This window comes from Gorilla gorilla, chromosome 11 (assembly GCF_029281585.2).
Source record: "Gorilla gorilla gorilla isolate KB3781 chromosome 11, NHGRI_mGorGor1-v2.1_pri, whole genome shotgun sequence".
Taxonomy (NCBI): domain Eukaryota; kingdom Metazoa; phylum Chordata; class Mammalia; order Primates; family Hominidae; genus Gorilla; species Gorilla gorilla.
Genome location: NC_073235.2, coordinates 15,721,531 through 15,742,341, shown reverse-complemented (window position 1 = coordinate 15,742,341; position 20,811 = coordinate 15,721,531). Strand labels below are relative to the sequence as shown.

The window sequence follows — 20,811 nt, the reverse complement described above, 5'->3', positions numbered from 1 at the left end:
TTAAGTTCTATGGCTTCAGGAAATTCCAGAGGCCTGACTTCTTGTAAATTCCAACAACCATTATATTTTCAATGCTGATTAATTTATAAATATTTCCACTTAGCCTTCAAAGTTATACAAGCCAAGACAAGAAGTTGAATTAGGCTTGGTCTGACTCTCTTAGAGCTGCATATAAAGAGTGACAGCTATTCTACAGAGAGACCTATCAGGATACTACAGATTTTTAAAACTGAAGATTTGAAAGCTTTCATTAAAACAGGCTTTGAGCACAGACTCAGACTACTAGGCAGGGCAATCAGAGATCAAATTTAGAACAATGGGTCTGAGGTCAGGTTGCAAGGGCCAAACCTGGGTTAGGACATGAAATACATGCTCAGCTGTGGGGCAGCAGCCAGCAAGCCCATCGAACAGTATGAACACCCAGCAAAGCTGTGCCCATTTATCTGAGGGCTGCAACTGGGTATCCCATACAGTGACTTTAAAAATAAAGGTAAATAAAATTGATAGATGACACAAGATGCCATTTTTTTATTCATTCAATAAATATTTATAACATCTTTTAAGTGTCAGGCACTCTGTTAGGTGCTAAGGATATAGTGGTATATAAAACAGCCTTGATTATTGCTTAACTGAGTTTATAAACCAGAAGGCAGGCAGGCTTTAAAAAAATCTCAAGTAAAATATACACTAGCAAACAGTCCTCATCTTAAGTCCTAAGTATGAATGTATATTTTTATTTTAATCAGGGAGACTTTCTGGGGATGCAACTTTAAACTGAGACCTGAAGGGAAAGTATAGGTGAGACAGAGACAGAGGAAGACCGTGAAGGCACAGGTGTGAGATAGCATATGCAGAGGCTGCAGCAGTGAGGGAAGAGCTTGCTGAGTCCCAGGGTTTTCTGGAAGTCCAGCATGGCTAGATAACAGTAAGTAATGGAGCAAGAGAGCCACAGACATGAGACCAGGGACACTGCTGGGCCCCTTAGGAGCCACGGTAGGATTTTGGATTTTATACAAAGTGCAATAGAAAGTCATTGGAAGGTTTCAACCACGGAATCAATTGCTTAAGTTGGCATTTGTTTCAAAAGCTCACCATGGCTTTCTAAATTGGAGCAGAAAGGGGAAGCATAAAGAGCAGTTAGATTTCTGCATGGTCATTTGAGAGTTAAGAGTGGTGGTTTGGCAGGTCCAGTGGGGATGGAGAGAAATCAGTGGAAGTTTTGTTTTGTTTTCCAACTGCCCTCTGCTATGGCAGAGAGGTGAAGCCCACCAACCCTGTTTCCAGTACCACCTTGGGTAACTAGCCCAATTTCTGTCCCCTAGTTCCATCTAATTGGCCCATCAATATCAGAAAAGAGGACTCAAGACCACGCTAGCAGTTACTTAGATTAGTAATCCTCAGAGAAGCTTTTATAACCAAGATTCACTTGAAAAACTGTACCTTTATTTCTTTTTAAGCTAAAAGGCTGTTTATGGCGAGCAAAGCAAAATCATTGCACGCTGCTAATTCTTTTTGCATTTGTTTGGCAGGAGACTTCTGAAATACTAGAGCCAAACACACTGGAACTGACCTAACCACAGGAAAAAGCAATGTTGCTGAATTGAAAGCCTGCAAGAAATTCGTCATTTATTATTAATGTCACCATGAGCACCGAAGGCTTTGATATGGATGCTGGAGATACCTGCCTGCTTTCAGGCAGGCACGACAATCTCACACCCTCTTTCCTCTTGCCTAAGAGCATTTAATTCATGGGGAAGAAAGCATTTTCTGCAGCTTGCCCTCCAGACCATCGCAATAACAGAAGTTTTGAATGCAGAAACCAAATTATTTCAAAGGGGGTATAAAATCTGCTCTCAGTGAAATCTGGAAAATCACAAGATTTAGTAGAAACAGGGCCTGAAAAAAGACATAAGTTTATGAGCAGGATTGCAGGGCACACCCCATGTCACTTACATGTGAAAACCATGTTTGTTGTCTAACCCCAAAGAGCTTCATTCTTTACCTTACTTCCAAGTGCCCCAAAAGGCAGAAAATTTTTAGGACTTTGATGGTTGTTTCCAGTTCTTAGTTGCCATACGCAGGATTATGTACAACGAGATCACATCAAGTAGCTCAGCTAATGCGGGGACCTCTTGATGACTCTGGCAAATCAAGGATGGAGTGGGACATGGAATGGCCAGAGCCATCACTCAGGACTTCGTAGAAAGACTACAGTACAAAAACTACAGACTACAGAGTGCACACTGGGAAAACAGAGACACATCACTGTCCTTATGTTGCCAGCAATTCATTCAAACTACTTTGCTTCATAAGCTCCCATGCCCAGTCTGCTAGGTCTTCCCACTGCCACAGAGAATATTTATTCCTATAAAACGGAGTTAAAAGGGGCTGTCTTCATTCACTCCTTGCATTGGCTGTATAACATTTATTCATTCATGATTGACTTAACAAATATTTGAATGCTGGGCACCAGGCTCCTTAGACAAGTTACTTAACCTCTCTGAGCTCCAGAGGTCTTCTATGTAGATTGGAGATCATAACCCCATTACCAGGTGATTGTGACAATTAAGGAGGTAATATTTTTGAAGCACCAAGCACAGTGTCTGGCAATCAGTAGCTGCTCCATTTTTCCCCTGTCTCTTGCCTTGCACCTGCACCTGTCACTCCTTCAGCATGTTTTTTTTCTTGTTCCTGAACTTATGCCCTCCTTAGAAAAACAGGCAGCTGCACAAGGCTCGGAGCTGCCAGGAGGGAGTCTATATCGAATATTCAAGAGCCATCACTGTGCTCAGGGGAGAATAAATAGGAAACCCAAGCAATTCTCTGTAGTCTCAGATAAACATGGGACTCGACTGGCCTGGTAACACATCTCCATGATGGCGAGATGCAACTATGTCCCCTTTTCTGTGCTGATGCTGTTGTAATTTCTAATTGATGGCTTCAGGGAGGTCAGGAAGGTCTTGTTCCTTTCCTGTGGGCACAAAAATTGGACATGTTCTGTGCTCTTAAAGGGAAGAGCTTTCTTGGCTGACTTCTGGATTGCCTACAAAGGCACAGTACTCTGAGGGGCAGAGGCTCTTGTTATTTGTAAAAGTACCTCAAAATATCAAGCAAGGCAGACCACACAGCAATTGAGAGAAATAAAATATTCATCAGAGGACATTACTGGGAAGGAAACAGCACAGTTAATTTCACAAAAACTCCATCATAATAGAGGCACAAAATTAATCACGGAATAGTGTTATGACTCCTGAGCCTCAAAGCCAACATAAAATAATTGAGGGAAAAAAAGAGAAAATAAAACAAACATGTGCCCTGCATATAGAGCATAGATGACTGGAAGCTGATTTTAAACTATCTGCAAATTCCAGCAATGCAGAATCATGACTAGAGTTCTCTCATTTACTTAGGAAGACAAATTTTAACACATTTCACTAATGTTAATGCCAGTAGTCATATCTTGTTTGAATATACTTGACGGAAGTTTCACTGAAATAGAAAGAAAGAGCAAAAGGCTGGCAAAAAATGAGTTAGCTGTGCTAGCCCTGGGTGCAAATTTTGCAGACTTCATAACCCACATGTTTTCCAAATACCGTGCTTGGTAAGTCTAATTTTTCATTCCTCATGGCAGGGATCATTAAGAAAAACTTTACCAAACAAGGTCCTGCACTACAGAAGGTAGGGCCTAAAATGGAGTGGCTAAAACTAAGGGAGTAGCTACCATTTCTTAAGCACCTACTCTCTGCTAGGCCCCACACAGGGTACTTAGTATATGTTACCTCCTGAGCCACCTGTGTGAAAGGCTTTGAGGAGCAGCAAAGTGAGCAGGCAGGAGAAATTGCCAAAGAGTCAGAAACCTCAGGTTTAAGTCCTACCTTTGAAAAATCACCATGTGATATTGAACAAGTCACGCAATCTTTCTGTGCCTCAGCCACCCCGGCTATGAAATGGGGGAAATGATCCTTCTTGTGCCTGCCTCAAATGGTGTGTGAGAGAACAAAATAAAATCAATAAACCATACAAAACAAATGTAATGCAAATCCCAAGGGTTTTTTTTTCCTTTTGTTTTATTTTGCTTTTGGAATCCTTTGAACTTAAAATTCGGATCAAAAGAATAAATGAATTCTCTAAACCTGTGGAAAGATGACCTCAGCCTCCCGCCACAGTTATTTGCAGTGTCTAGGGGATTAAATTTCTCCTGCTTTTATGACTGATCTGACCTCGCAGGGCTCCTCATTATGCATACCTTGCTCTCATTATGATGCTCGTGAAATGAAGGGGAGGTTAAGAAAGTGGTTTTGTTTTGGTTTGGTTTGGTTTTTTGCAGGAAGCTTGGAGTCTCTCCAGGTATTTAAAGAGATTGGATTTGTGAGCTAAAACTCATCTATTTTTCCAACTCCAGCAACACCCACGTACTCTCACATCTTTATATTTCAAAATGTGATAGTAGCCAAATCATTTGCTTCTGCATTTTCCCTCTTCAGTGAAACCCAGGTCCGCTTGCCCCCCTCATTTCAAGTGCTCCATAGGGGCTCATCTGTTTGAACTCCTATAGGTGTTTGGCAACCAGAGGTATGAGATAGAGGCCTGGAATCATCCGACATCACTGCCTAGATAAGGATTATGTGACACAAATGATATTATCCCACACTTTTGTGGAATCTGAACATTTTAGATTCCAAATAAACCTTCCCAGTTACTCAGTCTGACACCCTGGATTTGTGGATGAGAAAAAATTGGTCCAAGGAGATTCAAAAGCTCATCTGACATCTGGACCTGGAAAGTGTGTCACTTGCCTCTTTTTTCTCCCCGCCTAAGTCAGGAGTCTTCCAACTGGGTGACAAGGAGCAGGACAAGGGCTTGCTTCTTATAGCTGCTGAGAGAAGTAGTAGGAAGACTCTGAAAGCCGAGTTACAAATCCAGAAACAAGAACACCCAGGGGGCATGAGGATGCTTTCCGTGTTCCCCTAACAGACTCTATAAGAAAGAGACAATGAAATATATATGATCTCATGACAAATTTGTGTATTTTTGCTCATATAACCGAAGACATAAGACGTAAGTCATGTGATGTAGAACTCAAAGAATCAGAAAGCATTAGGGAAATAGGCACTGTGTGTCAGTAGTCAAGAAATGTGATGTTTACATACATAACCAAAACAGTGATCTAAGTATTATTCCTTATTTAATTCCTATTACATAATGGTCGAAAATTAAAGACTGTGATAAGAGAATCACTTAACAAAATGTAAAAATTTTGCACAAAAAACACATTTTCAGTAACATGTAATTTATTTTGATTTATTTTTAATGAATGATTTTTATCTCAAAGTAACCCATTTACATAGTTAGAAAATATCAAATAATAAAAGCTTAAGTTGAAAAGCAAATCTCACATTACCTCTTCCTCTTCCCTACTTCCTCACACATGAGGCAACTACCTTTACCTTTTTCAGTTGTTTTTATTAATAATAATTATATCACCAACTAATAGTCGTAATCAATATTTCTTGGTTTATCACTTAACTTACAACTTTTGAAATTGGTTGTATTTTGTGTTTTTATTGTCATCAGGTAAACAATTAGATATTTGATTAAAGAAAATTGAATGGGTTTCCTGTCTATAGGGCTTTGACGACTTTGAAGGCCATGGAAATTCACTGAAGAAATAAAAGTTAGCTGATAAGCACCGATATATCTAGGTGGTAGGTAATGGGTCATGTTATTTATTTGTTTGTTCATGTATTTACTTATTTAGCTGTATGATTTAATGGTTTTTTCCAAGTTTCTTATATAGAGTATGTTACTGCTAAAATTAGGAAAACCTATATATCTTCTCTTTTCTGCTGTTCATTAAGAGAGGGATCTCACTATGTTTCTGGACTCAAACTCCTGGGCTCAAATGATCCTCCTGCCTCAGCCTGCCAAGCATCTGGGACTACAGGCACATGCTACCCCACCTGACTTAGAAAAACATATCTTAAAATTTAGAAAGACATATGGTTAGAAATGGTGAAATAAAGACACATATACCACCAAGTGAAAACACCACAATGAGAGAAAAAGAGTTCCATCTTCATTAAAGTTAGAAAATATCCACAATCCATATGTTAAATGTATACAGTTTATGGAAGACACAAGGATAAAACATGATAACATGTACCTTTATGTTCTCGCATGACAGAAAACCTTTAACATTATGTAGCAAGGACTTGAAGAGTCCAAAGTACAATTCCCTTATTTAGGAGAGCAAGGTCAAGGGTTTGAGGAGCTATTGACCCAGCACTGAATTCTCACCCCTGTAAGGTTTAGGCAAGAGGAATAAATGAGGAAATCTGCAGGCATCTATCTGCTCATGGGGCCAGATTCTAGGGTGGCCTGGGTAGGTTTTCTGCCTTGCAGCTGCCTCTTACGATCAGCTGAAGGAAAATAAACACATAAAATACTGAAGGGAGAGAAAGAGTGAGAAAGAGAAAGAAAAGAAAGAGAGACAGACTTGTGACATACAGGACTGAACAATTTGGCACAGAGATTCCTGACTCCTCAAGGGGCTGCTAGTCTCACTCTGAGAGCACAGAGCACATACACCCTGGGGCAGAGTTGGTGAGGTGCTTAGAAACAACAAGCCTGGATGAACCTGCCTTTCTGCTGGTTCACTTCCGCAGCCTGTACCATATCTGCTCCAACAGCTAGCCCCAAAATGAGTGCTCCAAATATAATTTATAATCCATTAGGGTTCAGTATAGACAACAAGTAAAAAGAATGAAAATAATAATAACAAACAGAAGGCATATAAAGACTGCTCTTCAAGGTCATACCAGGAAGCAGGGGAACATTTAAAAGATTTTTATGACATTCTATAAATTATAGAAAGTATGACCTCATTGAAATCAGAATATAAATGAAAGATAAACCAATCAAAAAAAGAAATATAAGGTGTAGTAAGGAAATGAATACGAAGCTGGCAGATATCAGTAAATAAATGGAAGGTATAATAAAAAATCACGGAAATGAAAACAATTTGTAGTCAGTATGAAGTAGAATTGAACCCGCTGAAAACAGCCAAGGGACATTTGAAACAGGCTTTGGACAACTAAAATGAGAAACATGAAATTGGAAAAAGAATTCGTAAGTTTAAGAAGGATAATATATGTAGAACATGTGATCCAGTATATACATAACAGGTGTTTTTGAAGTAAAAGGAAACAGAACAATAAAAGAAAAAAATGTCCGAAGATACAATAAAAGAAACATTTTCTGAACTAAAGAAATCAATCTGAATACATTTTTTCTTTCATCAATAATGAAACAACTGACAGGGAAAGGGATAAAGTGATGCCCCTGACTATACAGGGTTTTAAAGATGCAGCCGAGGAAGCAGGAATGTCTGTAACTTGTGGCCAAACAGTGCTAACCTCCTGGATTGTTTTGGGAGGAGTCACTACAACTACAGGCCAATCAATTTATCATGCCAGACAATACAGTGCCAGGGGATGTGCTGGAGTCCACAAAACCCCTGGGGGCACAAGTGGAGTGGCTGTGCACCACTGCCACTTGTGTCAAATAGCAGTGTCTGGATATTCCTGAAAAATGAAATAAAATTAAACTAGTGGTCACCCATGAAGATGTAGAGTTGACATACCAAGAAGCAATAATGAACATGGTGAAGTTCAACAGGAAAGCTTCATCATGCACACGTTCAGTGCCCATGCAGCCACGGACATCATGGGCATTAGGATTTGGGGTCATACACAGAACCTGACCAAGCAGCAGAGGAATGGTTTTTTGCAATTCACAACGGCCCCTGTGCTGGCCAAGATGACTGTGATGAGCAAGGCCTGTGGAAACATGTTCAGCCTCATGCAGGGAACATGTCCAGAGACAGCAGGAGGCATTCTGATCTGTTTACCACATGAGCAAGCAGCTTGGTTCTGTGCAGAGATAAACTCCCCCAAATGTGGTGGAGGCCACCAAGCATGGATTATTGGGATTGTAGAGAAGGGCAGCCATGCAGCTGGAGTCATAGACCAACCCTGGATCATTGAGGTTGCCCGAGTAGCCACTCAAAATGTGAATCCCACACCTGGGGCCACTTCTTAATCTAGACAGAAATAGCTTTTTGGTTTTGTTTTAAAATAGATCTATTTCCTTTATCATCGCTTCAATTAAAAGACTATAAACAATAAAAATCTCATTGTGTCTACACATCTGGTGACCCTAATTTGTGAGTGGATACATTAACAAAATAAAATCCATTGTCTTTTTTTCCTGTTACATTAACTGAAATTGCACCTAATCTTGAGTCAGCTTCTGAGTTGAGAATTATACTGTTACCTGACACTGTTGATTCATTTTGAATCTCTAGACACTTATCTCTTACACATAGGTGCTCTCTTTTTAAAAGTGCTTTCACATAGGACAGACATTACCAATAGCAATGTCAAATAGCAGTTGATGTCTTTTCATTTTATGTTTATTTATCAGGTAAGTCTTATGGTTTTTTAAGTGTCTTGAATGGTGTTCTGGAAAGACAGCATTGGTGAGTGGCACACGACGGTATCCCAGTCATAAGAGGGTTACGTGATTACTTCTAGTCTTTGAATTGAAAAGCCTTGTCTTGTCATTCAAGAGCATCTTAGACACAGGACATTCCCCACTACTGCATTCGGTTCAACACAGCAAGTACTTCACTGCATGAAAAGCACTCTGAAAAAATGAAATTGTATTTCTTTTTCTGTAGCCTTCCTTGTATTTACAGTAATACCATTAATGGTTTTCTTTATCAATAGAAAAAAAGGATACTTTTTGCAATATAATGTCATTAGACATTTCATAATGCAACAAAGAATTCCCTTCAAAAAGGAGGTTCGTGTATAATACTCATTTACAATTCAATGTATAATTAACTATGCAAATAATTTTAAACATAATTAATAATAAAGACTGTTCTATGGACGGTAGTGTTTAATACATTTTATATTTTTATAGTGATTTCAGGCTTTTGTTTTCTTAAATGCAGCAGCTGTATTTAGTCTAATTCTTAGCATTGTTTAGTCCTTTGCACTAGTACTTTTTTTGTGCACATTTTCTGTGATCCATGTTAAAAATCTGCATTGCCAAAATTGCAGCTAAAATGTAAGCTTATTATTCAAATCAATATATACTTCCTTAAATTGCTCTGGTATAATCAGATGCCCTTTTAGTATTATTTTAGAAACATGGGAAGGGTTTTGCCTGAAGTACTATTTGCTGGGAGAAACTAGATTTTAGTTTTTTAAAACTCTTAAATCTTTCATGGGACCTATATTTTCTTGAATTTTATAGTTCTAGAATAAATAAGCAATCTAAAAAGATTATCTGTGTTACTTAAAAACAGGCTTTCCTATATCCTAACCTACTAAACAATGAGGAGGAATTCCTGTCATTAAGCATAAGGGCACTGGATTCTCAGGTGTCTGTCTTCATAAGAGAAAAAGCAGAGCATCCTGCAAGTTTCAGACACTTCCTGCTCACAGGCACGAAAGCCACATGTGTAAACTGACCAACTTCTTGCCAAAGGAAACCACCCCTGGGAAAACAAAGCTCCCTGGAAGAGGCGTTCACTTGGACACACCGTGCTCCAGGAACCAGTGGGCAGCCTTTATACATGTGTGACCAGACCACCGGCCATAGTATGGTGTGCAGTACAGAACAGCCTGCTATGTAACTGAAACTAATTGGACATTTTATAGGAATTGATAGAGATATTGGTCCTCAAAAGCTTCAAATCAGTTATCTGCAAAATAAAATGTGTTGGAAACCTCTGAAAGAAAAGGATTTTTTCTTCTACCATATTTTGGAACATTATTCTTTCATTTTAAGTATACATATGTATAAAAACGTCCAGGAAAATGCCATAAAATAATTAACAGGGAGATATACACATTTGAAGATGTTACCAAACTTCAAGGATCAACGAAAGATTCCTAAGGAGGGTACATCTGGGAAAAGAAAAAGTTCTGTTCAAAAATCAATTCTTCTAGAAGAAATGGAATAATATATATACAGTATACACACGCGTATATAACTAAAGACATATAAAATAGTCTTGAGTGATAACATACAAAGCCGATAGCATTAGTTACTTCTTTTTAAACATACAAAGCTGATAACATTAGTTACTTTTTTAAAAAATGTACTGGAATTTGGAAGATAGTCAAAGACTCTGATCTTCTTTAAAATTTTAATTCTTAAAATGGAATATGAAACAATATTAATAACCACCACCACAACAAGAATAACAATGATGAAGCAACTTCTACCAAGTTATCAGGACAAGACAGTGTGATCCAAGTCGTTTTTTAAGTAGAAAGGAGCAAACACCATATTCAAATATGCAAGGCCTAAACCACCTCATGAAATAATTTTGATAAGCAAGAAATGACTGGAGAAGCCATGACTTTTTAAAAAATTGGTAGTAAGCAACCAATCTATTATAACATTGTTAGACAATTGTGAAAAATGGTTATAGAACAGAATTTCATGCTGTAAACCATGAAGGGATACTGGGGAGAAGTCAACTTTTTTTTATACTGAACTGGACTCAAGGAGGAATATGGTGGGTAAATTCTTATGTATGTAACATTAATAAATGTGAACGATGTCTAAGAATTTAAATTATGCCAAAAAAAGAAACGGGTTTTTGATGGCTTTCTCAGATTAGAGTCTCCCAGGAAGGTTGAAGGATCTTTCAGAGAGATTCCAACATTAAACAAACCACAGAATAAATTAATAGAAAGCTAGTATCCGCTCATAGATGGCATGGCAGATTATATTATTCTTAAAAAGCATTTATTATTCCCCATCCCCTAACTGCATATACTACCCCATTTCATTAATGTAGGATTTGACCATGTGACTTTGTTTACTCCATGTAACATTAGCAGACTTGACACAGTCAGGGTCTTCCAATGGGATTACAAGGTTGATGCATTCTCTCTTGGCCCTGCCATTATTATTACAAGAAGAACAGGAAGCTTTAGTCCCAAAAGTAAAAATAAAATGAGTGTTAAGAGACAGAGAAGACAAGCCACACAGACTGGGAGAAAATATTTGCAAAACACATGCCTGATAAAGGACTTATAACCTAAACTGTACTAAAAACTCAACATTTAATTAAAAAAAATGTTTAAGTGAGAAAAAGATCTGAAGACACATCTCAACAAAGATCCACAAGTGACAAATCACCTAATAAAAAGATTCTCAATATATTTCATCAATAGGGAACTGAAAATTAAAACAACAATGAGATATCTCTAAACACCTATTAGCATAGCTCCAAAAAATTGGCAATACCAAATGTTCGCAAGAATGCAGAGCAATAGGAACTGTCATCTTCATTGCTGGTGATAATGCAAAAGGGTACAGCCACTTTGGAAGACAATTTAGTAGTTTCTTACATAGATAACATAGTCTTACCATGCAATCCACCAATTGCTTCTAGTTGTTGATACTAATGAGTTGAAAATGCATATCTACACAAAAATATGCACACAAACGTTTATAGTACTTTTATTCATAATCACCCCAAACTGAAAACAGCTAATATGCCCTTCAATAGGTGAGTGGATAAACAAACTGTGGTACCTCATACAATGGAATGCTACTCTTTGGTAAAAAAGAAACATACTATCAAACTACAAAGGACATAGAGGAATCCTAAATGCATAATGCTAAGTGAAAGAAGCCAGTACGAAAAGGCTACATAGTTTACAATTCCAATTATATGACATCCTGGAAAGGACAAAACTATAGAGACTGTAAAACATTCATTGCTTGCTAGGGGTTTAGAGAAAGAGGAGGAGAGAAGCACAGGGAATTTTTAGGATGGTAAAACTAGTTTGTATAATACTGTAATAAGGCACATGACATTACACATTTATCAAAATTCATAGAATTTTACAACACAAAGAATGAACCTTCATGTATAACAAATTTGTTAAATTATTTAGGAGGTTGGGGGATCCCAGGAAAGAATGCAGAATGTGACAGAGGAATTTAACTGTGTTACAGATGTATGAAACAGCCTCACTTAAGAGGGTTAGGGAGAAAACGTGATGAAGAAAGTAGCTTTGGAAATGAGTGGAATTTGTAAGATTAAAGGTGAAAGTAACTGCACCTAGACAGTGTACTCTGGCTAATAAAATTGTTTCCCGTGTGGTATGGATTAACAGTTCTGACACTGCTGTATGTGTACACTAATAATGAACAATTACGTAAATGGATGGTGGATGCTGGTTTTCATTGTTAAACGGAAGATTCCAAACAAGAAAGGAAAACTATCTAGAGTGACCCATGTGGTAATGAATTAGAGTTAGAGACATACTAATTAATGATTTATTAATTGTACCTAATTGTAACAACTTATGTTTAACTTTTAATATAGGTGCACTTCATTTTATATATAGAAATGTTTATAGATAATTGGACAAATGTGGATTAGTATACGTAAATATTTCTTTGCTCTGTCAGCCAAGCAAGCCCATAAGAAGTGACACTGTAGGAGCACTGAGCACACATTGCAGTCAGATCTTGTTTTCTAATACTATTTTTCAATAAAGAAACAAGGCTGCTTAGAGAAATGACTGATTCTAGGGTGGGGGCACAAAATATACAAAATGAGCCTGGAGCATCTTGCAGCCCATTAAGAAATGCTTGAGAAAAATGCACACACACACACACACACACACACACACACACAGATATGTCAAAGGGACACAAGAGACAAAAGGAAATAGTCAAAATTGGAACAATATAAACAATGAAATAGTTTTGAATTGTAACCCCAGATATTTTAAAAATCAAAGAGTCTATACTCACATAAATAAATGATTGAATAAATTAACAAGCGTGAGAGAAGAGAAAAATCTGCCATGCAGAAGAATTCCAAGTAAGTTATGCAGATACTCTATCCTAAAGGAGGAAGTGCGGAACTCCCCACTCAAGTGCAGGCTGCACATACTGTACCATGTGGAATCGAGGAAAAGCCTACAGTATGGATAGTTGGAGTCAGCAAATTTATAGTAAAGAAACCTGACAAGCACTGCTTCAGCAGACGATTAAGGTAAACAATTACACGATCAACAATCATAAGTCATGTTGATAGTATGTACCCTTGATATCATTTGATGAAAATTGCACTTTATTTCTGTGATCCTGTGTACCAAAACCCATAATCTCCATCTAATAATGACAAAAACATTGGAAAGATTTTAATATAAGGGCATCCTCCAAAATATTAATACCTGACCAGTACTCCTCAAGACTGTCAAGGTCATTGAAAACAAGGGAAGCCTAAGAAACTGTCACAGCCTGTAGGAGACTAAAAAGACCTAACAACTAAATGTACTATGATATCTCAGACGGGATCCTGGGACAGAAAATAGATAATACATAAAACCTAAAGAAATCGAGAAAAATTATGGAAATCAATTAATAGCAACATATCAATATTGATTCAATATCTGTACCAAATGTACTGTACTAATATAATACTAGGGGAAATTGTGCAGGAGGAGAGTGGTTTATGTTAAGTCTTGGTATTATTTCTGTCAAACTAAAACTATGAAGTCTATCATAATTTTTTTAAAAAATATAACAACATGGGATAGGCCTGAGTCCAAATCTAAATAAGAAACCTAGCCTAGCCAGATCCATAAGCAGGAGATGAAGTTGTCCAACCAGCCTAAATCAGGTGACTCACAGAACTAGAAAGGGAATTCTGGAAATTCCTGAAATGTTTGACATAAAGAACATGCAATTTCAACTTTGCTAAATACCACAAAATTGCTCTCCAAAATGATTCTACTATTTAAACACTCAACAAGTGCATGAGTTTTTATTCACTCCCACTTTTGCTTCCAATTGTCAGCACAAACATTTTAATTTTGGCTACTCTAACAGGGGAGATATTTTATATCTTTGAATCTGTATGTCACAGATTCCTAGTAAAGGTGGGCATCTGTTATCAATAGATACTCCAGTAAGTATCTCAACAGATAGAACTTTTAAACAAATGACTTCAGTAGAGGTATTATGAAATGAACAATAAAGTTAGTTTGTTTGAATCAGGATCCAAGCAAGGTTCACACATTACATTTAGATTATGTGTATCACAAGCCTCTCTTAAAATATTATAATTCTTCCTCTTTGTGTGCTATTTGTTCTTTTTCTTTAAACAACTAAATCCTTTGTCTTGTGGAATATCTAGGTTTGACTGATCAAAGCATTGTGATGTCATTTAACATGACCCTCCATCCTCATATTTTTTGTAAACTGGGAGTTAGATCTAGAGGTCTGACTAGATATGTTGTTTTTTAAACACTATTTAGTGTCTCTGTATGCTTTCTATTGCCTTACATCAAAAGAAAAATAATGTCCCGTTTGTTCCTCTTTTAGTAATGGAAAGATTAATTAGTGAATTCAGGTCATGTCAGCCTGATCCATCTATTATAAAATTTAACATCTAGTGTTTCTTATCTAACAGTTTTAGCAACTATTAATGACCATTATCTAGACATATGAAGTTTTGCAAATGTGGTTTTCTCTATCATTTCTTCTCATTTATTAGCTGTGATTCTTTTCAAAAGATAACTTTCCTCTACCAATTATTTTGCTACTCTGACATGTAATCCATGAAAGAAAAATGACTAATCTCTCACATTTGAAATACAAACTATCAGAACCTGGGAGATATTGCAACCACTTTTTCATCCAGTGGACAAGAAGAGCTAACTCAGGAGGTCTAGCACGGGGCTATCTTCAGCAATCAGTGCCTTTCCCAGTGCAGCTGTTTGAGCACTGAATGCTTGCAGCCAACCCTTCTTGTATTCACCCTCTGAGTTATCTTCTTGAGGGTCTTTGTCAGGGCTTTATCTGCAGAACACCTAGACACTATCTCTGACAAACAGGCTGGGTAGAAACCATTGTAGCAGGAAGAGTGACATTGCTGTCTCCTTAATTATTATTGATCGGCTTTAATTGTCTTCAAGGAAGCTTTATACTATAAGAGACTAGAAGCAACATGTGGCTACACTTGGCCCATTTTCACTTGGCATGATTTTTTCTCTACATTTTTTGGTATATATATTAGAACAGATAAAATATACGTATAATAAAATTTAAAACTCAAGCCAAAGCTTATATTAGTAGCTTCTTTCCTCTTAAGATATTTATTGCACAATATCAAGATCAACTCTAGTGAAGAAATATTTTAGCCTGAAAACACATGGATTTTGTTCAGTGCCATTAACAGGAAACATATCTTATACGTCAGTCCCTTGCTATCTATGACTACTATGCCAAGTGCTTTAAAATATATGTTACTTTTGACTTCACAAAAACTCTGTAAGTGTGCTTTATAAGTGAATAAAATGCTCACAATCATCCAGATCATTAAGTAGTAAAACTGATATTGTAACCTAGGTCAAAATGGTTCCAAGGCCTGTGTCTTAATCCATTTGCATCGCAATAAAGAATATACCTGAGGCTGGGTAATTTATAAATAAAATAAGTTTGGCTCATGGTTCTGCAGACTGTACAAGAAGCATGGCACCAGCATCTGCTTCTGCTGAGGACCTCAACCTGCTTCCACTCATAGCAAAAGGCAAAGGGAAGTAGGCATCACGTGGTGAAAAAGAAATGAAGAGAAAGGGAGGTGCCAGGATATTTTTAACAACCAGTTCTCATGGGTGGAGAGAAGGAAACTCTTGAGGGAATTAACAGAGTTAGAACTCATTACTGGGAATACAGTACCACAAACTACTCATGAGGGATCCATCCTCATGACCCAGACATTTCCATTAGACCCCACCTCCAACAGTGGGAATCAAATTTCAGCATGAGATTTAGAGGAGACAAATATCAAAACTTTACCAGTCTGCATACTTTTCTTTGTACTATACCACCAAAAACAATCACTGAACCTCTCACGCCCAAGGCACTGTAAAGAAACAGAGTAACAGGGTGGTCTCTGCCCTCTACAACCTAGCTACTTGCTACTCAGGCTGTAGTCTGAGATCTAGCAGCAGGGACTTCATCTGGAGCTTGTTAACTGTGAAGAATCTAAGGTTTTGCCCCAAATCTACAGAATCAGAATCTGCATTTTAACAAGACCCATAAGTATCTCATATGTGCATAAGAAACATGTTTGAGATGCACTGATGAAGAATTCTTCATCTAGTTGTGGAAATAATACAGACATTTAAAAAGAAAACTAGCCGCACAGAGTGGCCAGAAATGAGAACACATTGAGTTCTACAAGAAGTCAGCAACAGGGGACAGATTGGAGCTAGAAGTTGTATAGCACAGATCCAGGAAGATTGCTTGGAGGAGGTGGAGCTCAAATTGAGTCATGCAAAATGTTTTGACTGATAAAGTGGAAGATTGTTGTGAGAAGAAAGACTAACAATGAAGCATGGAGGTGAAGACATGTTTGAGACATATAGAATGTTTGAGAAGCAGTGTTGACTCTGCCCAGGACGGCAACTCATTAGACTCTCTAGAAAAGCACAAAGGCTGTGGTTTCATCTCTGTTCTCCTGGATTGTGCCCAGAGTCTAGGACTTTGTTGCTATTCAATAAATATTTGCAGAATAAAAGGCATTTCTCAAAAGTTACACTTCCTCATTGAATTATTTCTTATATACATAACCTCCCTAATTGTTGTTGATAGTTCCTAAGTATGTTGGGGATGGTGTTATCTTGAGGAGGCAGATTCAGCCATTGCCTTCCAACACCTCGGTTGGTGTGTCTAAAACACAGTGATGCACTTCAAAATAATGAACATGCAGAATTTTTTAAAGCGATGCATAGAGATCAGGAACATACATAAGCATCTTATTTCCTGGATAGACATACTATGGCCAGTATTTAGAAATATTTCCTTACAATACAGTAATAAAATGAAATTACTTAATGAAAGATATATCAACATTGTAGATCTTTAAATCACTCCGCTAAGTTGGTTTTCAAAAAAGATATTCTCCTCAGCAATACCCTGGTCTGGAAGATCTGCTTAAAAAGAAGAAGGTACAGAGAAGTGGGTTAACTGGTGAATAGCAAATAATTGCTACTATGTCAAGCTGTTATCATTTTCCAGAAAATGTAATAGTCATATTACATATTTTGTCTCTAATCCTCACCACAGCCTTTAAGAGATATATTTTTACTGCCATTTTACAGATAAGGAAACTTTTCTTTAAGGCTGACAGTGGCTTAATAGCTGTCCCCAAAGTTACATAGCTATGAAATGTTAGAACCAGAATTTGAAACCAGGGCACTAAGTCTGCAAGTTCTGTATGCTTCCATTATAGCTAACTTCTTGTTCTGCATAACAGTTACCCCAAAATCCAATGCTTAACACAGCCACTATTTTATTAAATGACACAATTTTGCAAGTCGTGAATGTGGGCAGGCATGGCTAGGCAATTCTCCTTCTCCACGTGGTATTAGCTGGGCAGTTTACATGGAACTGGAGTATCCACTTCCAAGATAGCTGACTCAGGATCACAAGTTAGTGCTGGCTGTTGGCTGCAAGCTCAGCTGAGGCTGTCCTCAGTTGAGGGCCTTAGTTCTTTTTACCTGAGACTCTTCACTGGAATAATTGAGTTTTCTCACAGCATGGAAACTGAGTTCCACAAGTAAATATCCAAGAGACAGGAAGAAGCAGCTTATAGTCTCCTAAAGCCTAAGCCATAAAACTGGAGCAGAATCATGTCTGCATATTCATTTGGTCAGAACACTCACAGAGCCACCCAAATTTAAAGAGACAAGTTATAGACATAGACCCCGCCAACACACACACACACGGAGACACACACACGCACATCAATTAGCAGCCATCTTTAATGTAGCACGTTTCCTAAAATACAGTTGTATTAGTCCATTCTCACGCTGCTATGAAGAAATACCCGAGGCTGGGTAATTTATAAAGTAAAGAGGTTTGATTGACTCACAGTCTGCGTGGCTGAGGAGGCCTCAGGAAACTTACAATCTCAGGGATGGGCACCTCTTCACAGGGCAGCAGGAGAGAAAATGAGCGCTGAGTGAAGGCGGAAGCCCCGTATAAAACCAACGGCTCTTATGAGAACTCACTCACTATCACAGCATGGGGGGAAGCCACGCCCGTGATTCAATTATCTCCACCTGGTCCTGCCCTTGACACGTGGGGATTATTATAAGTCAAGGTGAGATGTGGGTGGGGACACAGAGCCAAACCATACCAACAGTGCTGAAAATACAAACAGCCAAGTTACATATTATATATTAAATTATTCTGTAATAGTTAACAGACCGTAACACCTCAAAGAAGAATGTTGTTTTCCATCGTAAGATTTTCCATACTTTTCTATTTTCTGCAACTAAATATATGAGTTACTTTGAAAAAAATTAAAAGATTTTCTTAAGATTTTACTACAAAGTTTCTGTTTATTTCAGAAACTAGAGGTGGTCAAAGACAGAATGCTAATCATGGAAGGGATGCTATGACCTTTTAGTTTTCTCGCCTTTGCTGTATGAACTCGCTTGTTCAGTTGCCACCAGGAAGCTGCAATTTGAGGAGTGGCAACACTGGATTCAAGATACGGTTTCCAGGCTGATAGGCGTTAGATAAATACCACTTCTTCAACAAAGCACTGCAAAGCAGTGTGCTTCAAGAGATGACCACTGAAGAGAGCCTCAGTTTTCCTAATTGCAGAGTAAAACTGGCCTGACTTCATCAGTGTCTTTAATCTGGTTAGAATGTAAGTGAGGTTTTCATTTCGCAAATCCATGCAGTCCTCACGCCAAGCCAACACAGGTGTATCTGGCTCACTGGCAATCTAAGCACAGCTGAAGCATTTCCACTCCATCAGCAATTTCCTTTCCTCTCACATCAGTGTTGCAACCCCACATTTACATTTGGCTGAGCACATTGGTTTCAGGAGTTATCCAAAGCGCCACACAATCCATTTTCCCACTTTAAGCAAATATGGAAAGCCAACACAACTCTCATATATCTACTTAACACCTACTTTCTCGAATTTCCTGATCTAAATAGGAATTTGTTCCTACAAGCATCTCCCTTGGAAACTCTCCAGGAAAATTCAGGCTCTTCTTTCTACTCATGATTAAGCCTCAAGGTCCTGTCAGTGCAGCCAGGTCAGAAGAACAGCCATAGTGAATCGATGAAAAGATGTAAAGAGGGCCTTCATTAACAGGGCAATAGAAATTTCCTTTGTCAACCTATCTCCATATGAATGGCCAACAATACAGGATGAGTATATGAAGGGGCATGCCTGACCTAGCAAGTTACACTCTAGCTCCCAATCCATGATTTAAGGGCTATCTGTTGTTCCCCCACATTCTCACAGATGAAGGAGTTTTGTGAATAACGTGCTCATTTGAAAACACAGTCCTAGAGGGACTCCCACATAATGGATGTGGTGGAGTGAGCTACTTGTTCGCTGTTGCCAGGCAGTTGCCAGAAGCCAAAATGTGAGTTTGAGTTAGAATTTCTGGTGATGTTATTAAGAACACCTTGGCAAGTTGACAAGCCAGAGATTAGATTCAGTACCCCAAGTTGTGAGAAATCCTATTTGTTCTAGATGCTAACCACTTCTCACTTAACCTACAACCACTTTTTCCTGGAAAACCAAATAGAAAAAATATATATATATATATTCTTTAATTTCTCTGTTGTTTCAATATTATGGCAAAACTTGGGCAAAAGGTTAATCAAGTTATCTCCCCATTATGAACTTATGAAAGCTTAGCTGTATAAAATCTTCCCAACAGCAACATGTAATGTAGGGTGTCCTAATGATGTCTTTTTGAACCACTTCATATTTTCTGAGAGATGGCTTCTGTGGGAGGAATAACTGCTTTATGATGTAATATAGAGAAGAATAAAGAATTAATTCAGGCTTTGGGCTTTGCTTTATTTAGCTACAAATTAAAGCACCGGAATTCTCATCACTTATCAGGAATTCGTGTAACATTTTGCCTGAATATACATCCAGACAGAGAGGTTCTTCACTAAGATTGAATGCTCATAATGTAACAATATATTACTTTATATAATATATATAATAATAATATAGTTCTTTTCATCATTGAAATATTGATAATTAATAGAAAATAAAAGAAAAGATAACTATATATTTGTAATTGCATGTACCTGATTAAAAAGTAGGGTGGCCAAAACTCGCATACCCTCTGACCTAATAATTTTTCTTTTCAATATGTATCTTTTTCTAAGCCCGCCTTTTCTAGAAAACAAAGCCTGAGACAATATTTACATAGAAGGTTTTATGAGGAGTATAATCGCAAGGAAGCTAGAGTAAGGAAAAAAAAAATGAGGCAAAGAAAGGCAAAAATAAAATACAAAATGTTATATAATTAATTTGGTTGTGGTCTTATTAGAAACCATATCTGGCTGCTCACCTACACAGCCCATCTCCTGAAGGGGCATTGGAAACACTGTGTCTTGTAACAACTTATCAGGTGGAGGGAGAGTAATTTATCAGCCAGCTCCCTCATATCCCCTGTTTGGCATTGATCAAGCTCCCCTCTGGGGCCAATAAGAATGTAGTCAGTGCCAGGCTATCTTCTTTCACGCCCAGCAGAAAACTATGACCAAGTACATTTGACAAAGTACATAAACTAGATCTTGCACAATTGTGAGAAAATACTTGCACATATGTTTAAAAGATATTTATTGTAGCATTGTTTTTATAAAGAATATTTAAAAGGGGCTGAATGATCATTAATAGAAAAATGGTTAAATATATTATCG

General features: G+C 37.8%; 1 pseudogene; it reads left to right on the top strand.

The window, feature by feature from the left end:
• Positions 1 to 360: 360 nt before the first annotated feature.
• On the top strand, positions 361 to 8,100 carry LOC101144906 (selenide, water dikinase 1-like; annotated as a pseudogene).
• The last annotated feature ends 12,711 nt before the right edge of the window (positions 8,101 to 20,811 follow it).